The 21,327-nt window shown below is 38.2% G+C and overlaps 1 protein-coding gene across 1 annotated transcript in view; it reads left to right on the top strand.

The window, feature by feature from the left end:
- The window catches only part of pasi2 (Protein), an 87,377-nt gene that overhangs the window by 45,769 nt on the left and 20,281 nt on the right, over positions 1-21,327 (top strand). The gene's annotated exons all lie outside the window — the stretch shown is intronic.

The raw sequence follows: 21,327 nt of genomic DNA, 5'->3' as shown, positions 1-21,327 counted from the left end.
AGGGGTAATGATTGTTTGCAATATCGATAAAAAGCAAAATGTAATACCAATATAAATGGTCCATTATTGGACATTATAAATTTTCCAGCTAACTCATTCTTGGTTGCCAGCGTTTTGCCCTCGTGTGCTAGGGTGGGCTCATCAGTTGGTACCTAGCACACCTACCAATACGCTGGCTAGTGCATACCGTGGAGGCCACTGCGTAGGCTAACTGGAGCCACCAGCAGTGCCAATGCACCAAGAGACTTTGTCTCATTATCAAAAATTATGCCTGCTTGGCTATCAGATGATATAGATGTTGATTCCCATAGGGAATCTGAAATATTTGTCCCGAATGAGTAAATTTATAATACCAATATAAATGGTCCATTATTGGACATTATAAATTTTCCAGCTAACTCATTCTTGGTTGCCAGCGTTTTGCCCTCGTGTGCTAGGGTGGGCTCATCAGTTGGTACCTAGCACACCTACCAATACGCTGGCTAGTGCATACCGTGGAGGCCACTGCGTAGGCTAACAGGAGCCACCAGCAGTGCCAATGCACCAAGAGACTTTGTCTCATTATCAAAAATTATGCCTGCTTGGCTATCAGATGATATAGATGTTGATTCCCATAGGGAATCTGAAATATTTGTCCTGAATGAGTAAATTTATAATACCAATATAAATGGTCCATTATTGGACATTATAAATTTTCCAGCTAACTCATTCTTGGTTGCCAGCGTTTTGCCCTCGTGTGCTAGGGTGGGCTCATCAGTTGGTACCTAGCACACCTACCAATACGCTGGCTAGTGCATACCGTGGAGGCCACTGCGTAGGCTAACTGGAGCCACCAGCAGTGCCAATGCACCAAGAGACTTTGTCTCATTATCAAAAATTATGCCTGCTTGGCTATCAGATGATATAGATGTTGATTCCCATAGGGAATCTGAAATATTTGTCCTGAATGAGTAAATTTATAATACCAATATAAATGGTCCATTATTGGACATTATAAATTTTCCAGCTAACTCATTCTTGGTTGCCAGCGTTTTGCCCTCGTGTGCTAGGGTGGGCTCATCAGTTGGTACCTAGCACACCTACCAATACGCTGGCTAGTGCATACCGTGGAGGCCACTGCGTAGGCTAACTGGAGCCACCAGCAGTGCCAATGCACCAAGAGACTTTGTCTCATTATCAAAAATTATGCCTGCTTGGCTATCAGATGATATAGATGTTGATTCCCATAGGGAATCTGAAATATTTGTCCTGAATGAGTAAATTTATAATACCAATATAAATGGTCCATTATTGGACATTATAAATTTTCCAGCTAACTCATTCTTGGTTGCCAGCGTTTTGCCCTCGTGTGCTAGGGTGGGCTCATCAGTTGGTACCTAGCACACCTACCAATACGCTGGCTAGTGCATACCGTGGAGGCCACTGCGTAGGCTAACTGGAGCCACCAGCAGTGCCAATGCACCAAGAGACTTTGTCTCATTATCAAAAATTATGCCTGCTTGGCTATCAGATGATATAGATGTTGATTCCCATAGGGAATCTGAAATATTTGTCCTGAATGAGTAAATTTATAATACCAATATAAAAAGTCCATTATTGGACATTATAAATTTTCCAGCTAACTCATTCTTGGTTGCCAGCGTTTTGCCCTCGTGTGCTAGGGTGGGCTCATCAGTTGGTACCTAGCACACCTACCAATACGCTGGCTAGTGCATACCGTGGAGGCCACTGCGTAGGCTAACTGGAGCCACCAGCAGTGCCAATGCACCAAGAGACTTTGTCTCATTATCAAAAATTATGCCTGCTTGGCTATCAGATGATATAGATGTTGATTCCCATAGGGAATCTGAAATATTTGTCCTGAATGAGTAAATTTATAATACCAATATAAATGGTCCATTATTGGACATTATAAATTTTCCAGCTAACTCAGTCAACAAATGAGTTAGCTGGAAAATTTATAATGTCCAATAATGGACCATTTATATTGGTATTATAAATTTACTCATTCAGGACAAATATTTCAGATTCCCTATGGGAATCAACATCTATATCATCTGATAGCCAAGCAGGCATAATTTTTGATAATGAGACAAAGTCTCTTGGTGCATTGGCACTGCTGGTGGCTCCAGTTAGCCTACGCAGTGGCCTCCACGGTATGCACTAGCCAGCGTATTGGTAGGTGTGCTAGGTACCAACTGATGAGCCCACCCTAGCACACGAGGGCAAAACGCTGGCAACCAAGAATGAGTTAGCTGGAAAATTTATAATGTCCAATAATGGACCATTTATATTGGTATTATAAATTTACTCATTCAGGACAAATATTTCAGATTCCCTATGGGAATCAACATCTATATCATCTGATAGCCAAGCAGGCATAATTTTTGATAATGAGACAAAGTCTCTTGGTGCATTGGCACTGCTGGTGGCTCCAGTTAGCCTACGCAGTGGCCTCCACGGTATGCACTAGCCAGCGTATTGGTAGGTGTGCTAGGTACCAACTGATGAGCCCACCCTAGCACACGAGGGCAAAACGCTGGCAACCAAGAATGAGTTAGCTGGAAAATTTATAATGTCCAATAATGGACCATTTATATTGGTATTATAAATTTACTCATTCAGGACAAATATTTCAGATTCCCTATGGGAATCAACATCTATATCATCTGATAGCCAAGCAGGCATAATTTTTGATAATGAGACAAAGTCTCTTGGTGCATTGGCACTGCTGGTGGCTCCAGTTAGCCTACGCAGTGGCCTCCACGGTATGCACTAGCCAGCGTATTGGTAGGTGTGCTAGGTACCAACTGATGAGCCCACCCTAGCACACGAGGGCAAAACGCTGGCAACCAAGAATGAGTTAGCTGGAAAATTTATAATGTCCAATAATGGACCATTTATATTGGTATTATAAATTTACTCATTCAGGACAAATATTTCAGATTCCCTATGGGAATCAACATCTATATCATCTGATAGCCAAGCAGGCATAATTTTTGATAATGAGACAAAGTCTCTTGGTGCATTGGCACTGCTGGTGGCTCCAGTTAGCCTACGCAGTGGCCTCCACGGTATGCACTAGCCAGCGTATTGGTAGGTGTGCTAGGTACCAACTGATGAGCCCACCCTAGCACACGAGGGCAAAACGCTGGCAACCAAGAATGAGTTAGCTGGAAAATTTATAATGTCCAATAATGGACCATTTATATTGGTATTATAAATTTACTCATTCAGGACAAATATTTCAGATTCCCTATGGGAATCAACATCTATATCATCTGATAGCCAAGCAGGCATAATTTTTGATAATGAGACAAAGTCTCTTGGTGCATTGGCACTGCTGGTGGCTCCAGTTAGCCTACGCAGTGGCCTCCACGGTATGCACTAGCCAGCGTATTGGTAGGTGTGCTAGGTACCAACTGATGAGCCCACCCTAGCACACGAGGGCAAAACGCTGGCAACCAAGAATGAGTTAGCTGGAAAATTTATAATGTCCAATAATGGACCATTTATATTGGTATTATAAATTTACTCATTCAGGACAAATATTTCAGATTCCCTATGGGAATCAACATCTATATCATCTGATAGCCAAGCAGGCATAATTTTTGATAATGAGACAAAGTCTCTTGGTGCATTGGCACTGCTGGTGGCTCCAGTTAGCCTACGCAGTGGCCTCCACGGTATGCACTAGCCAGCGTATTGGTAGGTGTGCTAGGTACCAACTGATGAGCCCACCCTAGCACACGAGGGCAAAACGCTGGCAACCAAGAATGAGTTAGCTGGAAAATTTATAATGTCCAATAATGGACCATTTATATTGGTATTATAAATTTACTCATTCAGGACAAATATTTCAGATTCCCTATGGGAATCAACATCTATATCAATAAGCAAAATGTGTTATCAAGGCTTGTACTTCCTGTAATTTCACTTTTCACGACTTGTAATTAACTTTTTAATGTGTTTTGAAAATGCATTAAAATGCAATATTGATACTAAAATGTGATATAAATGCAAAACTGACAGGTTTTTCTTCAAATAAACCATGTATTTAAATTTTTTTTCTTTTGGAAACTTAAACCAAGGAGATTATATGCCCTTGGACTGCCTGCAAATGCTGTTGGCTGTTCAGCGCAGATACTGTGAGTTTACCTAAGCAGCTACATAACGTATTTGGTGTCCTACCAAGATTGTTGTTGCTGAAAGATATTTCAGTAAATACAAATCCATGGGAAGAGTAACTCCAGGTGAAGTTTTAGGATTCTTTAAAACATGTTGTACATCGTCTCTGACCAAACATAAATTGACCGACAAAAAATGTAGATCATTATAAATGTTTCTAAATTTTTTTTACCTGAAATCTTCTTTTTTCAATTGATTACACAACACACAGCATTGTCTATGTAAATATTAAGAATTCTCATTGTAAAAGTTCATTGTTGTTTATAAAACAATATTTTATGACAATTTTTGAAAAAATTGCATATTTTTGAGATGTCACTGAATAGAATTAAAGGAACACTGGCTTATCGTAATTCACAATCTTGAAGCATATCTTTCTCTTGCTGTCACTCACCATTTTCCTCACTCTTGTGTTGTGTGTTGCTGGCGATGGGGACAGAATCTATGCACTGCCACAAGTTTCTGGACTGTTTCCTGAGAGTTGCACATCTGCTCTTCCATTGCCCTTGTTGCATTCAGGATGTCAAAATATTTGATATTTGGATATTTTTCCCAAGCATATCCCATGGAGAGGGGTGGTGATTGTTTGCAATATCGATAATATGCAAAATGTGTTAAGAAGGCATGTGTTGAAAATGCATTAAAATGCAAAATTTATACTAAAATGTGATATAAATGCAAAATTAACAGGTTTTTCTTCAAATAAACCATGTTTTAAATTTTCTTTTGGAAACTTAAACCAAGGAGATTATATGCCCTTGGACTGCCTGCAAATGCTGTTGCTGTTTACCTAAGCAGCTACATAATGTACTTGGTGTCCTACCAAGAGTGTTGTTGCTGAAAGATATTTCAGTAAATACAATTTAATTGTAAGTGATAGGAAAACATGAATGACAGAACAACATGTTGTGGTATGTTCCATGATTTCCTTGAACAATGTCACTGATTCATGATCAAGACTTACTTTAATTTTGTATTTTTTTTTCTCTTATGCTTTAGCCTATATAAATTAAAAGTGAATGCAGCATGAAATTTTATTATACTTCATGCATTTTTATTTTACTTTTAGCTCTATGCAAGTGCAATTTTAATTTTACATTAATATTATCAAAAGACTACTTATTTATCAAAATTCACTCAAATTCTATGTTTTTCTTCAAAACGCTAGAAAGTACTGATGGGATTATCAAATACAAAATAATCGCTTATTCGATTAATTTTTGGTTATTCTGTTACTTTTTCCATTTGATTATTTTTTTAAATTATTCCTTTGAAATTCTATTAGAATGATTGTGGCAGTTGAATAGTGAATGTTTTCAAAATAATCAAATGAAAAGTAATCCTAATGTTATCATTAACTCATCAATCTCATCACAGGGAACTTAAAATGACCTATCTCCATTCCCTTACAGGAAGTGTATAGGTAGGACGAACAGTCTCTTCTGAAAATAATACCAACTGCTGCTCCACACGTATGAATGAGTCATGCACTTGGATCCCATTACTTAAAATGCATAGATTAATATATTGCATCACACAGTTCCATGAATCACAATACCATAGTATTGACTATTTGGCTACCAAATTTATCAAGTCATAAATTAAAAGTCGTCAGAATTTTCTATAAAATATGGTGAAGTTGCTTGTTGCTATCTTTGAAATTCTGTTGCCAAATGACTTCAAAAAGGACTCCAAATTGCTAATGATGATGATATTTTATGATAGTGGTTCTTCTCCCAGCCAAGGAAATGTGTATATGGTCAATACAAATTAATAAGAGTTGAAAACAATGAAGGAAAAGGTGGTGGTGGTGATTTTTTTTTTTAAAGGAGGAGTACAATTGGGCAGTCATCCTCTATTAATACTAATCACAGGGAAAAAATGGAAGGTATCCGACACTTCAAAAAATTAAGGTATTGGACAAATAAAGACAAGGGCCACAAAGAGCGTGAAAATGAAAGACTCCCTAGGCCTTGGAAACATAATACCATCAGGGTCGTGAAAGAACAAGAGTTGACTAAAGAAGATTGGTTAGGATAAATGAAAGCCATGAGTCTTGGCACAAGTGAGCGGAAGCAATGCCTGGACTTAGCTAAGGGCCCTGTGGTAGCCAACCCATGCTCTCTCGCTTGCTCACTCACTTGATCGATCAGTCAAGCAGTCGCCACTGATATGCATTTAGGGCTGTCACCCAGATGCCAGATTGCAATTCAGGTGTTTACGTAGTCTTTTCTGGAATACTTTAAGAGCCCCTGCAGCCCTTGTAGTCGCCTCTAACGACAGGCAGGGGATACTGTGGATGTTATTCTACCACTCCAACCCATGGGGAAAAATAATGGTTGGTGAATGAAAGACAGATTATTATTATTATTATTATTATTATTATTATTATTATTATTATTATTATTATTATTATTATTATTATTATTATTAAAATATTTTGCTGTGGTCTTAAAGCTATTATAATATATTTTTTACCTTTAACATAAATTTAGAATAATGGCTGTGGCCTTCGGAGAGGCCTGGTGCAGGTCTTTTGAGTTGGCGCTGTATAGGCGACCTGCGCATCTGTGAGGATGGAGTGTAAATGCTGAAGACGGTACGAACATGCAGTCCCCAGGCCATAGGAACTAACTAATTAGAGTTAAAATCCCCGATCCGACCGGGAATCAAACCCGGGGCCCCTTGGACCAAAGGCCAGCATGGCAACCATTTTTCCATGGAACCGAACAACATAAGATTAAAGTTTGTACAGTATATTGGCTGATGCGCTTTTTTACATTTGTTTGGGGCGTCGACCTATAGAGTTCTTTTTGCCCCTACTTGCAGCATATGATATCGTCCCTGCTCTGGCAAACTAACGAATCTGCAAATTGTCAAAAGGTTAGGAGAGCTGAAAGAAGTTGTGATTACTCATGTCAAATCAATTTTTATATTTAATTATTGGTTTTATGTGTTAGGCATACAGAACGAGCTGCAGATGTGAGACTTTTTCAGAGGGTAGACAATATATAAATAACAAAATCTAGACCAGAACTTCAGAACTACAGATTCCTTAGTTTGTCAGTTTTGCTAGTTTGCCAGAGTGGGGACGAATGAACCTGCGTGTAATTGGAATTGCGGAAGTGTAGAGTGTTGAATGTGAGGAAAGGAACGTTAAGGACAACTCAAACACCCAATCCCCAGGCCAGGGATATTAATCCTTTACAATTAAAAACCCCTGACCCGGCCGGGAATTGAACCCGGGGCCGCCGGGTGACAGGTGGACGCGTTGCCCCCTACACCGCAGGGATGGACTTGGCTGATGCTAGTTAAAAGAAATTGTCAATTGGTAGGCTGGTTCTTAGTTCCATTATGTGGCCAGAAATCGGCATCTACTTAAATATGGAACTTTATTTTACGGATATTAAATCAGTTACTGGTAATTCACTCATTTATTTTCAACATTTGGAGATTCATTTGGAAAAAAAAAAGAAGGCATATTTCTGTTTCTTTTTGTAAGAGTTCATCTGTTTGTTTTCAATCTATTATCCATCCGACACACTTAAACTGAAAAATCCATTCATGATGCATCCAGTTATTCTATATGATACAACTGAATAATATTTGAAACTCATTTGATTATTTTAGTCAATTATTTATTTGATTATTTAAATAATTGGATGGAAGTTACTTGATTATTAGAAGTGTTTGATTATCCCATCACTGCTATAAAGCACTAAATTACAAATATATCAGCGCTACAAAGTGGTAAATTTTTGTTTTAAAAATGCCTGAAATCACTACCCTTTACCGATGAGTGTTCAGTGGTTTTGAAGTCGATCTAAATGCTAGCTGGTTCATAGTTTGTATCCCATTGTAAAAGAATTCCTACACACAGTGAAGGTCATGGCAGTGGGTGCTGTCATATACATGTGGTATGAAGGAGATTTCATGCTCTATTAACCCCTCAGCAATGTATCAGTGTGCATTCAGAGCACCTCTACCAATGATGATAAGCTCCATTTGTGCTTCAAAGTTGATATCCCCCGAATTATCCTGGAGCTATCTCCAAATGGTACTGTCTTGGGGATATTGCTGGGTCCTTCTCCATACTCTCTCTACTATCAGATCAGAGACAAAATGGCAAGTCATCGTGAACAGCAGTAATGGCCACCAGTCAATTTTCGGTATTGATGCACAAATTGTAATCGGGCTACTGGTGCTGAGGAGTAAGCTGCACACTCACACTGGTGGTGGGTCTTCTTGACCTCAAATTGGCTTCCGGAAGTCTTCATCTAACAGTCCTCTCACTTACAGCAACGTTTCTTACTACCTCGAGATGATTTCTGGCCTGGACTGCGGTTGTGTGGTGATCACTCAAGATCTGAAGGACCAGGAACCTGTCATTCCTGGCAGTTGTAGACCTCCAATGGTCTGATCCTCATCGTTTCTGGTAGGTACCTATCCCATGGAATTGTCTGAGCACACTGGACACTTCTTATTTTGCACCAAGCACGTTAGTGGCAAAACAAATGCTCCATCAATCCTTGATTAATGTGATAGCTTTCGCAACATCTTCTCGGCTAAGAAGCATCTTTACTCAACAAATGTGAAAGAAAAACTGAAACAGTTTAACTACTGCTTGTGACAAAAAATTATGCCATATTTACCTATTGATAATACAGCAATAGCTTCCACTCAAGTACCGTAAAAGTTTTTAAAACTTTTTCTTCTTTGCCTGTAGATGCCATGAAATCAGTGCTTAGCATTCAGGGTTGAAAAACAACTGATGGAGTGGCATTTGTGATCTCTTATCTGAAAAACTGTTGAATACATATAACCGCAACTTTCTTCACGTATTTCTGGGGTTGCTGGAACAGCCACCCAGACCCATTTTGGTTATGGTTGGAGGTTTAAGATCGGATGCCCTTCCTGATGCAACATGTATTTCAAATGAAAATTCCAACCCAGGATCGACTGGGATTCAAATGAGTTGAAAGCCACCCTTCTGTTGAAGACACATTTCTTAGCTCATAAAACCTCCCTGAATGGAAGCTACCTCTGTATGTTGGTGTTTATTTGTTTCTGATTCAGTTTTTCCAAAGTGATGTACTTTTTTGTCGGCCAGTGTAGTTTTGAACAAAATATCCTAGTGTTAATTGCAGGATTTAATTATTCTTCATATTTAAATGAAATGTGGTATGATAATTAAGAACAGTACATAGGTTTGTATAGGTTGTATTGAATTGGGACTAATTAAGCTAAGAGTATTTAGAGCGACAGATGGTCTCATTTAATAAATTCAAGATTCCTCTAAGAAAATGTATTTTTGAAATAATGCCGGCAAGATGTAGTGTTTACAGTGCACTATGTCTTCTGGTATGGGCTATATCAAATTTGTTACTTTCATTGACCTGTCTTAGTCTCATCCTTGGCTTTGACAATATGAAAGTGACTGAGGTATGAGTGATGCTAGTAATACCATTCCTTATGCAGCCAGTCCCTGTTATGAATGGTGTGAAAATATCGCTCATAGGGTCGGTTGGTGCATGCATTTCAGTGGGCTTGGCAGACTGATATGTAATAGCAACGGCTGGCTCGGTGAGGAAAGCAACGGGAAACTACCTCACCCCTCATTTCCCTAGTACGCCTCTTCAGTGACGCCTAGGCTATTGATGACAGCTGTTGGCGAAGCTGCAGAGGATCAAACCAGCCTTCGGACTGAATACCCAACATACATACAACATACATTTCACATTTAAAAAAATTGTATTTATAGAAGTTATATAGAAAATGCATCATATATGTTATGGAGTTGGACTTCACTGATATCGGTACAGTACTTCTCTATTATGTCAACACAATTAATGTTGGTCAGCGGCAGGAGTCATTCTGAATCTAAGAAACCTACATTGATTACCTGATCTTACTCTTACAGTAAATATTTTTTTACATCTGGTCTATGAGGTCTTGATAGATACCAAAAAGGGTTATTGCTTGCACTGCTGTAATTGATCTGATTAACTCCTATTCAAATAATGTGCCTGCAAGATTTTAACCTCTGTCGATGAGAATGTGGAAGAAACAGTCAGTTAGTTGAATATAAGCAGAAGTTTTCAACAATATATTTAAAGAGTGAATAACATGCAAGACATTAATGAGGTCAGTATGATTCGTTATAATTGTTGTCATTACTATGTAATGAACTTCAGTATTATAAATTGTATTGACAAAGTAAATTTTTTTTCTTTAAGATCTCACGGTTGACTGGTTGACACTGGAAGGCATATCCTCTATTGAGTCAGATCCTTCAACTAGTGATGGGCTGTCTGAGACTAGGTCTTGAGAATCTTGAGACTTGGTCAGGCAGTGTTTCTCGCGAGAAATTTTGAGACATCTCGAGAGCGTTGTCCCCGAACTCTGTGCGAGCAGCGTGTTGTAGGCCTACAGGTAGACGGAGCTGAATGTTGTTTGTGCCAAGTATGTGAATAGCCAACCACAGGCCTTCTTCATTCCGTAAATACGTGTCAACAAACGACTAGGGCGTTAATTTCCTTCATTTCTACCGAGGTCAGTTTTGACGCAGTATAACCTAATTATAAAGGATATGCATTCTGGCATTGTATACAGCGGTACGTACACAAATGAGTAGGCTAAGTACAGAAATTGATGGCCAATGTAGGTGTACATTGTTATCACTCAATATTTATCAGACCCCACATTCAGTATACATATGGTGATGAAGGAAATAATTTGCATCATAATTAGGTACTTCAGTATATGATGGCACAGTGTGTAATTGTGCCTTCCAATTGTATGCGATAACTTTTAAGATAATGTCCGAAATGCAGTGTAAATTGCGGACATAGGATTTTTTTTGAAGAGATGCCACATAGCACAACCCACTGTTTGTTTATTCAAAAGAAGTAAAATACATGAGCAGAAATGCCTCTGGGATGATCCGGCACTTAAAAAAAACATAATATTGCTGAAGAAGAATCGTCACTGAGAACACCTCCGGCCCGGTCTGCATCACAAGAAGGTGCCCTGTCGATAACATAATCTCCATGCAGCTTCAGTCAATTAATCAATCAGTCAATCAGTTCATTTTCATTTGGGTGATGGAAAAAATGAAGTATTGTATTGTGTGATTATTTAAATTTGTTACGTGATATTTTTAACAGATAAGCTCGATTTTACTGCACAATACTTCAGTTAAGCTGATCTGTAAATTGCATAAAATAAGACTCTGTGAACTGTGTGCACACCTCCACTGATGGGTATCTGTACTAAAACAAAATGAAATCGCTCAACATGTTAGCACATTAGATACCCAGTACTGACAGGTTAAATTACTGTGATATTAAAGTCTCGTGCATAACTTACCACGTCTGTTCATCACTACTTTTGGAATCGTGGAAGCTTACGACGTCACCTGAATGTGCCTTTCCAAAAGTAGTCATCTTTACTTCCCTAAAGCGCACGTGAGATTTCTGTTTACTAGAAACAGTGTTTGATGGAATCATGTACCGTCAGTCACACTCAATTTCTGCTGATGGCCTACATATTTTGCCTCCTTGAGTAAGCTCGTGCGCACCTTCATCCATTCAGCTATGATACACTTTATGCCGGTTGTTGCTGAATGGCTTATTTATGGATATATCCAATGGCTGCAATACATATGTTAGACCACCAGGAATTACTGCCAGAGCAGTCTTCATGTTGGTCAACAGCTGCTTCATGTTATCTGCTAAATATAATTACAAGTAGAACCAGGAGTCGAAGAAATGACTCAGGTTGATTTCTTAAAACTGTACGAATCCAATCATTTACAAACGATACATCCATCCCTCCTGGAAGTTTAACCTTCAACATTATTTTTCATTTAATGTAACATACAGAGGCAGTTTCTTTCCATCTGCTACTGCAAGTATGACCATGCATCTTTATTTCTCACTTCCTGTAGTCCACTCGATTTTCCCTTCTCTTCATGTCGGAAGCACGTTGAAATTCACTGATGTCTAGTTGGCATTGTCTGTTTGTGAAAACAAATACGTCTTCTCTGTTTTCTTCCTGATAACAGATCAATTAAAGTTTATAATTTTTCCACTGCTGTCCTAAGGCATTCTTTGGAACAATAATGTTTGTTGCCTCAGTGAGAGATTATTTTGTTTCAGAAATCCAGTCATCCGGTCCCTGCTTTTTTTTAAATTTGAGAAATATGCTGTGCTTTGTGGCTATCACACGTGCTTTAAATTGCATCATTTCATGGGTAACTACTTATCCAACACTATGTAGAGCCTGAACGTATTCCAACAGTTCTTCTTCAACTTTTGGAAACCTTCCACTCTTTAAACTGCAAGAAGCTTTTTGTGATTTCTTGAAGTTCATTCTTTTGTATATGCCAGTATCATACATTAAATTCAGACACTCCAAGTTTACGATCTACTGGCCTGTTTCCGTGGTCCTCAGCGTACTCTACTACAGAGAGTTTAGATCTAGCTGTATTGTTTGAACACTTGCCCATCATGCTCAAAAGAAGAATACCGCACCAAGAACTCCATAATTGTATATAATTTCTACTTGCTTCTATTCACATACAGGAGCTAACCAACCTGGAAAGCATTGTTAATTTGGAAACTGCAAGCCTCCAAGTCTAAGTCACTCGGGAGAACAGGAAGAGGGGTAGGACGCCGAAGGCACCCCTACACAAAGCATTGCTCCGGTGCTAATTACCTCGAAGTAATTTATTAGGGGAGCCAAGAAGGGGCAGAAATAAAGATGATTTTCAAGGTTTAGAGAAGTAGAGATAACTACAATGGATATTATTGTCGAACTAATACGTAAGCCTATCTTCGACAGTCAAATTTACTATCTGTAAAGTAATTGGAATTTCTAAATGGACTATTAATATATCTTATGGATAAAAGTTACACTTTCCAGGTTTTATGCCGCATTCAAATGGAATCAAAACAGGTATTGTAGTATTTCCTTATGAACCATATTGTGTGCAGTTGTAACTCGGAGTTATACTTTGATATCTATGGATCTGCGTACTCTTGGAAAAGCAACATGCAACTATCCAAAACACTGGAGTAGGGGGATATACTGTATTCCAACCTTAATGTTTATGCTGATGTCTTATTGTGACAGAGAAGGCTAAATTTAGAGGTAATTGCCTCCATTTAAGAACGAATGGTATACACAGGTGTTAAATCTATTCTTGGATTAAAGCACTTTCTCCCTGAAGCTGAGTCCGTCTGAACTTGTTCATTTCTTGGGGGAAAAAATTGCTACTTTGGAAAAAATTGAACTCTGACTTGGACGAAAAGAAAAACCAGGTGGATCTCGTACAGTATTTCGTGAAATACTGTTTTAAAGAATCCCAATACTGCCATTTGATCGAGTCCTCGGTTTTCAAGTTTCAGAAGCCATTCACTGAGTTTAATTCATTCTGGGCAAGAAAGTGGAATACAGTATTTAAAACCTGACTGGGTAATACCTGTTCTGTAACAGTGAGGAATTACTGCCAGACACTGTCTGAAGCCTGCACCAAACAAGATCACATTTCTAGCGAAAGTAGCTGGCCTAATATTGAAAGAGCGTAAAGGCGTGATTAACTCATTCTATCTCATTTACTCCGCGTCTTCTGACGTTCTTATGTTACACGTAGATCCCTGCGAATTTATAGTCATATCTCTGTCTTTCTTGTAACTTTACTCAATTCATTTTTCACCAAACGCTTCGTTTAAGCTTTAATTTTTTGTCTCTCTAACGGCATACAGTAGAAGTCCACTATAGCGAATATGGCATATAACGAGAACCCCTTTAAAATGGCAATTATTTGCTGTCCCTTCAAAATTTCTATATAAAACTGTGTATTATCCTTCAGTTACAGCAAGAGCCCTATCACTGATGCATCCGTTGTTACGAGTGATTAAGCGTGCACGTTTTTTTCCGTTACCGGTATTTATGCACCCCAGCGATTATATTACATATGATCGATTACCTTTGGTATCGTTTCCTTGCTATTTCCACTAGCGATCTCTCTCGTCGACATTCGAAGACGATGTCAGAGTCGATTCGTAATACCCGTCGACTGCTGTTGTCTAAAGAAAATTCGAAATGAAAGAGGATAGTATGTTTTCGTAATAAATGTGTAAATAACCTGGCCGATAGCAGTGTTTAACTCATTGAAAATAAAGGCTGAAGTAAACGATCGCTTAATTTTAATTTTATATACTGAAATTAAGTAAGAATGTGATACACCCCAAGATATGACTGAGTACATCACTGATTTCAGAGGATAGTTCATATTTTCTTGCGTCTAGTTATATTTCGGAAAGGCTATTCACATACCGTAGGAGCCCGCTATAGCAAGTACGGCATATCACAGAGATGACAATTGCTGTCTGTCCCTTCAAAATTCCTTTATTAAACTGTGTATTATCCTTCGGTTACAGCGAGAGTCCTATCACTGACCCATCCATTATTACGAGCGACTGAGCACGTGTGATTTTTCCATTACCGATATTTATGCACCCCAGCTATTATATTGCATGCGATCGATAACCTTCGGTATCGTTTCCTCGCTTTGTCCGCTAGCGAGTTCTCTCGTAGACATTTGAAGGTGACGGCGGAGACGATAAGTAATACCCGTCGACTGACGTTCCATAAAGAAAATTCAAAATGAAAGGGAACATGTTTTCGTAATAAATGTGTAAATAACATGTTCGATAACAGTTGTTAACTTGTTAAAAGTAAGGGCTGACTAAACGATCACTTAATTTTAATGCTAAATACTGCAGTTTAGTAGAATGGGATACACCTCAAGATATGGCTGAGTGCATAATTGATTTCAGACGTTAGTTTATATTTTCTCGCGCCTGGTTAAATTACGGAAAGGCTATTATCATGTACATTTATAGCAAGAAGGTTATCATTTCTCTACTGGCACTTGATTCATCATACGTATAGTACGGTTAAGTTATGATAGGTGACTGTTTGAATAAGAAAACTGAAACGTTTGACACAAAATGTGATCGATCGTCTTCGGTACGGTACCGTAAAGTGGGGTAACTTCGGCCATACAGGGAAACTTCGGCCACTGACGAATAGCAACACTTATTTCCTCCTACCTTCTATACTGGAAAAGATGAACCAATTGCAACAACTAAAATGCACATACAATACACTCGGTAGTCCAAATAACATTGGCGGGCTCATTGTTGAGTCAATCGACTTTTTTCGCAGCCCCGACTATTGTCTTGTCTGGTAACAGCAGAAAACAAACTGTTCTCTAGCCCCAGCATTCGATTCTCCATTCCAGTGGTTTATGGGGTCAAAATATAAGTTTTTCTGGTAACTGATCAACACAGTTTGATGCATTTTAATCAAAAAGGTTTTTCAGGGAATAGTTTTGCGATAAAAGTTCTCCTCTTCCGGGGTAACTTCGGCCATACCAAGAATGAACAGGAAAACAGTGCGCGGGCGTGGATATTGTAATTACAATCCTGTTTACTTCAAGAACGCTTTAGAAGAAATTAATAAAGGCACAATAACAATTTTGTTTTTGTTTTGCTAGTTGCTTTACGTCGCACCGGCACAGATAGGTCTTATGGCGACGATGGGACAGGGAAGGGCTAGGAGTGGGAAGGAAGCGACCGTGGCCTTAATTAAGGTACAGCCCCAGCATTTGCCTGGTGTGAAAATGGGAAACTATGGAAAACCATTTTCAGGGCTGCCGACAGTGGGGTTCGAACCTATCATCTCCCGAATACTGGATACTGGCCGCACTTAAGCGACTGCAGCTTTCGAGCTTGGTACAATAACAATAAATGGGGAAGTTTATCCCGACAGGGAGGGGAAAGACAGTTTGCATTTTCAATGATAAATAGATGGATATCAGTTGATATGGACGATACACATTTAAGAACTTGACGCCAGCCCAGATATTTTCTAATTTATAAGACAGTGTATTATGAGAACAGTCTACAAGATTGCTTCTTTTCCGACCACCTTTTCTCTCCATACAATTGGGCTTTATGATTTCAGTACCTTTTATTTATTATATTTTGTACCATTACAAATATTTACGCATTGCAACATGTAATTTGTAATATCATACAATGCTTGTATGCTTAGGCTAAATAAAATAGTTTCTTCTTTTGGGAAAAAGTGAATTTGATCACTATACGTCTTTTTCAGCATAAATAGTTTTAATTTGTTTGTGATTGTTGATACAGGTTTTTTTTTAATAGGTTTGCAGGTTTTTAAAAAATATTCATGGTGGCCGAAGTAACACTACATCGAAGAAAACATTTCTTGAGTTATGTTTTTGGCGGCCGAAGTTACCCCAAAACACGGGGTAACTCCGGCCACTCTTTCGATAATCATTATTCATTACTGAATTATGATGAGAATTATGTTCATATTTAAAAATGAAGAACAAACATGGCAGAATTTATATTGTATTTTTCAGAAAATTAGAGGGAATATTTCACATTTTATTTTTAAAAATATACGAAAAAGTGGCCGAAGTTAACCCATTTTTATGGTATAGTTTTCTCGCTGTGTGCATTTGCGAGCTCTCTCGTCGACATTCAAAAGCGATATTAGAGTCGATTAGTAATGTCCGTCGATTGCTGTTCTCTAAAGAAAATTCAAAATCAAAGAGAATAACACGTTTTCGTAATAATTGCGTAAATAACGTGGCCGATAGCAGTTGTTAACTCATTAAAAATAAAGGCTGAAGAAAACGATCTCTTAATTTTAATGTTATATACTGAAATTAAGTACGGTAAGAATGTGATACACCTCAAGAAAAGGCAGAGTACATCATTGATTTCAGAGGACAGTTCATACTTTCTCGCGTCTAGTTAAATTTCGGAAAGGCTATTCCCAAGTAAATTTTTAGCGAGGAGGTTATAATTTCTCTACATGCGTGTGAAATATGTTTTCACGATACATATACGGTTAGGTTAGGTGACGCTGTTTGAAGATGAAAACTGAAATGTTTGCCACAGAAGCCTCGGGAGTGATAGGGTATTTCCCTGAATCCAAAATGACGTTTTTTTCTCAGAATCGCATGCAAAAATCAAGGGTTGTCTTGCATTCGTGGCCTAACAGTAATGAACGCCACTGGCTCGTGTTATATTTCATTTTTAACCTTCGAACAGTATATATTGAGTAACACTACGATGAAATATAACATGAGGGAGTCTCTTAAAGCCATATTACGCTGATCAGGCGATGTTTTATCCATCCGTGCAATTTGTTTTTCAACCAACACATGTGATTTTAAGACACCTGTAACAAGATAGCAGTCCACAATAGTTCACTCTTATGGTGTAAAAGTGTTCACAACTACAGTATAAACAAGTTTAATGTCATCGTGTGAGGTTTACGTTCATTGTTCCATAATAACAATCATTCACAGCAACGCACCAATAACATTTCTTATCATTCACCTACACTTCAAGATATTTTAATGGTCACTAAATGTTTTAATAGACATATTATATTTTTACTGATCATTTTTAAATTGTTGTAATTAGTTTTATCATTGTATTATTAGAAGTTTTTACGTTATATGTATTGGGATCAGGGCCTTGACCTACCTTGAATTAGGTTATTCTGGCTGATGATGCTCACAAAGTATGAGCGAAACATGTCCTAATTTTAATATCTGTTAATGGTTTTATCCTAAATATAAAGGATTACTTTGTGTTGGAAAGGTGGTTTTTATTGATCCATCAACTTCTCTACTGTACCTGACGCTTAGTAAAATTAAGTTTTATAGACAGCAGAAACATTTTCGTGATGGATAGTAGTATTGTAAAGATATGTGGAACAGGTATTGCCAGCAAATTATCAACGGGTTCTTGTCGGTATTATGATGCCAATTTTAATTTAATGGTTATTAAACACTCAGAAATGTAGAATAATTGTGCAGCTACTAGAAAATACGGCATAAGCCTAACTAAAGCCAATATTTGACGTTAACCTGATGACAAAGGTAGCTAAAAGAATGCGTACTGTACAAAATTGCATTCAGTTGTCCGTAACAAGGACGCTTTAAATAAGTCGAAGATGCAATTGTGAGTTATGTGAAAAGCTCAAGGTTAGAATGGCCATACCATAGCACAGTAAACTCGTTCGTTGACCTTCAACATCCACGATTAGGCCTATACATCACCAGCCGCTGAAATTGGCCGAACCTGGCAAGCGAGATGTGCGTGTAGCGGTAGCTGGTTATATCTGACGCTGAGTAAAAGTAACAGTTTTATAAACAGCAAGAATATTTTCCTGATTGATCGTCGTATTGTAGAGACGCATGGAATAGGTATTGCTGGCAAATTTTCAACGTACATCAGCGACTCCATAATGTTAATGAAGTTAATAAAGCTGGTTTGTGCAATGGAACGAGATTGAATTTACGGAAGCTAGACAGAAAATATCATTCATGAAAAATATCAGACGGACTCAGCTTCAGGGAGAAAGTGCTTTAATCCAAGAATAGATTTAACACCTGTGTATACCATTCGTTCTCTTCGGTATTATGATGCCAATTTTAAATTAACGGTCATTAAACCCACGGAAATAAAGAATAATTGTGCAGCCGCAAAAAAAGTATGGCATAACGAAAGCTAATTTTCAGCATCTAATAATGCATACTGTACAACAAAGCCTTTCATAAAGCCTTTTATAAAGCACTTTTTGAGCCCGATTAAAATTTTTTGAAGGAAAAAGTGGGGTTCGTCTTGGATTCGGAGAAATACGGTACTATAATTTTTCAGAATGAAATTAAACACTTTCCTCGAAAAATAACAAACAAGTAAGTTGTAGTGTGGATATCATCCATGGAAATGCAAGTTTTGAACAAACTGATTGCCATTTCATACCGATTTTAACGTGTATGGATTTTTTTCCAACTTTCATACAAAAATCGGGTATAACGACAATCCACTAGAACAAGTAAATTTTTCGCGGTTGTGATTCTCGCTATAACGAACTTCTATTGTATTTTATCTTAGCCAATTATGCCTTTGTTTACTCTTTTCGTCTTCCTTGTAGAGTTTTAGTGCATAGCATTTAAAAACAATTGATTTAACACACAAAATTCATACAGCCTTTGATGATCGAGGATTGAAATGAATAACGTGATATATGATGGTAGGAATGGGGAGGGTGAAGGCTGGTGCTGGTGTAGAGCCTACTCTTGTCGAAGAGCACCAAGGGGGGTCTACTGAACGAGTTACATCTCCATCCGATGGACGAATCACCATCAACAGCGCCATATGCCCTCACTCCATATGAGCACTTTGTACGGGTTTGTAATTTAATCCAGGCTTTTGGCTCGCAATCTAGTGATTAGAAATTGTATACCATCACCTCCCCTACCCTCCTAGCCAACATTCTGATGGTAAAAATATTCTTGACGAATGGGACAAGAACCGTTGAAGGACGGTCTGAGACAATAACTTCGTGCTTTCATGCTCACGGCCACCAGACTGACTGCTGTATTGTCTGCTTATAGATATACTCCAGAATGGAAGAAAATTATTCATTCAATTCACTGAAAGAGAGTATTTTTCACTAAATAGTTCAAGAATTATGGTCATTCTTGTATTGTTCTTGTAACCCATACCTTGTACCAGTGTAAGTCTGTCAAATGTTATTGTTTTCTCAATGTATATGTGGAAAGCCTGACGCAGTTCAACAACATGCCGATATTTATAGCTGTGTACCAACTTCGTCATGGCAATGCAAGAATAACTTTGCTGACAGAAACCAATTTTTCTTTAAAAAAGTACAAAAGTCGTGGTCATGAGAGGTTCATTGTATTTTTCTTGTAAAGAAGACATAGAAATCTATAACTGGTACCAGTTTCAACTGTTGAATCATTCTCATTGTCTCAGTATTGCTGTGAATGATGAACAGAATTAAGTATTATATATATATATAAATAGACAAGAGAGATCTCCTCACTCCATATGAGGACTGTAGAGAGGTTTGGAATATAATCCAGGCTTTTGGCACGCAATCTACTGCTTAGAAATAGTATACCACCACCTCCCTTCTGGCTAACATTCTGATGGTAAAAAGAAATTTCAACCAGTGGGATTTGAACCAGATAACCATGGTGTAACACCATAAATTTAACACTTTAACGACCACAACCACAGACAAACTGTTCGGTTTCCTGCTTATCGATGGAGTTAATGTGTTTCCATACCCCAAAATGGAAAGAATGATAGATTTATTTTACTGAAAGATAGCACTTTTCACTAAACCTTACGATGGTTAACGTTGCATTATTCTTATAAGTAATATCTGGTACCAGTTGGAAGGCAACAGAAGTCAGAATGTACGTAGTTCCAAATCCTGCCGATATATATAGCTGTGTATTAATGTCATCATGGCGATGAGACAATAACTTCGTTGACAGAAACATATTTTTCTTTAAGAAAGTACAAAAGTCATGACCGTGTGAGGTTTACTGTATTTTACTTTTAACCCAATCACATAATTTGACGACCCTAGCTTGCAAAAGTTATTCGTGGCATATGAATCCAATGACAAGCTCAGATCGCGGCGATGCACTGCTGTATATCAATACCTGTAGTTCAGTTACTAACTCGCAGATGCCACTTGTATAACTTCTGAGCTGAAGTTTGGACATGAGGCTTCGGTTATTTCCCATGCTCCAGGTTATCACACACTTCTGGAACAAGAGATAAAAGAATCTTCGTTCATATTTTTTTGCTCACATCAGTTGCAATTGTGGCGTCGAGTAGATGTGTTGGTGTTGATGAAGATGAAGATGGAATACGAAAGCTAATAGATAGTGTTTTAGAGAGTGATTATAGAGACAGTGATGTTTGTGACGATGATATAGACCCTGAAGGTATCAGTTCGAGTGATGTGTGTAATAGTGGTGATGACACCACGGAAAGTGATACAAATGACGACGGTGGGCCAAGTCTTTTGAAACGAGTTCGTACCTCGGCGCAGACTAACTTGAATGACTGGAACTGGACAAAAAGTGACAATATCCCTGTTGTACATACGTTTAGTGAATACAGCGGGGTTAGTGATAACTTATTAAAAGAGTTTGATACGTAGCCACTATTAGAACTTGCAGTTTTTTGTGAA

The sequence above is a fragment of the Anabrus simplex genome, chromosome 1, assembly GCF_040414725.1.
Source record: "Anabrus simplex isolate iqAnaSimp1 chromosome 1, ASM4041472v1, whole genome shotgun sequence".
NCBI classification, from domain to species: Eukaryota; Metazoa; Arthropoda; class Insecta; order Orthoptera; family Tettigoniidae; genus Anabrus; species Anabrus simplex.
The sequence above is the reverse complement of the archived record's forward strand: the minus strand, read 5'-3'. Positions and strand labels throughout refer to the sequence as shown.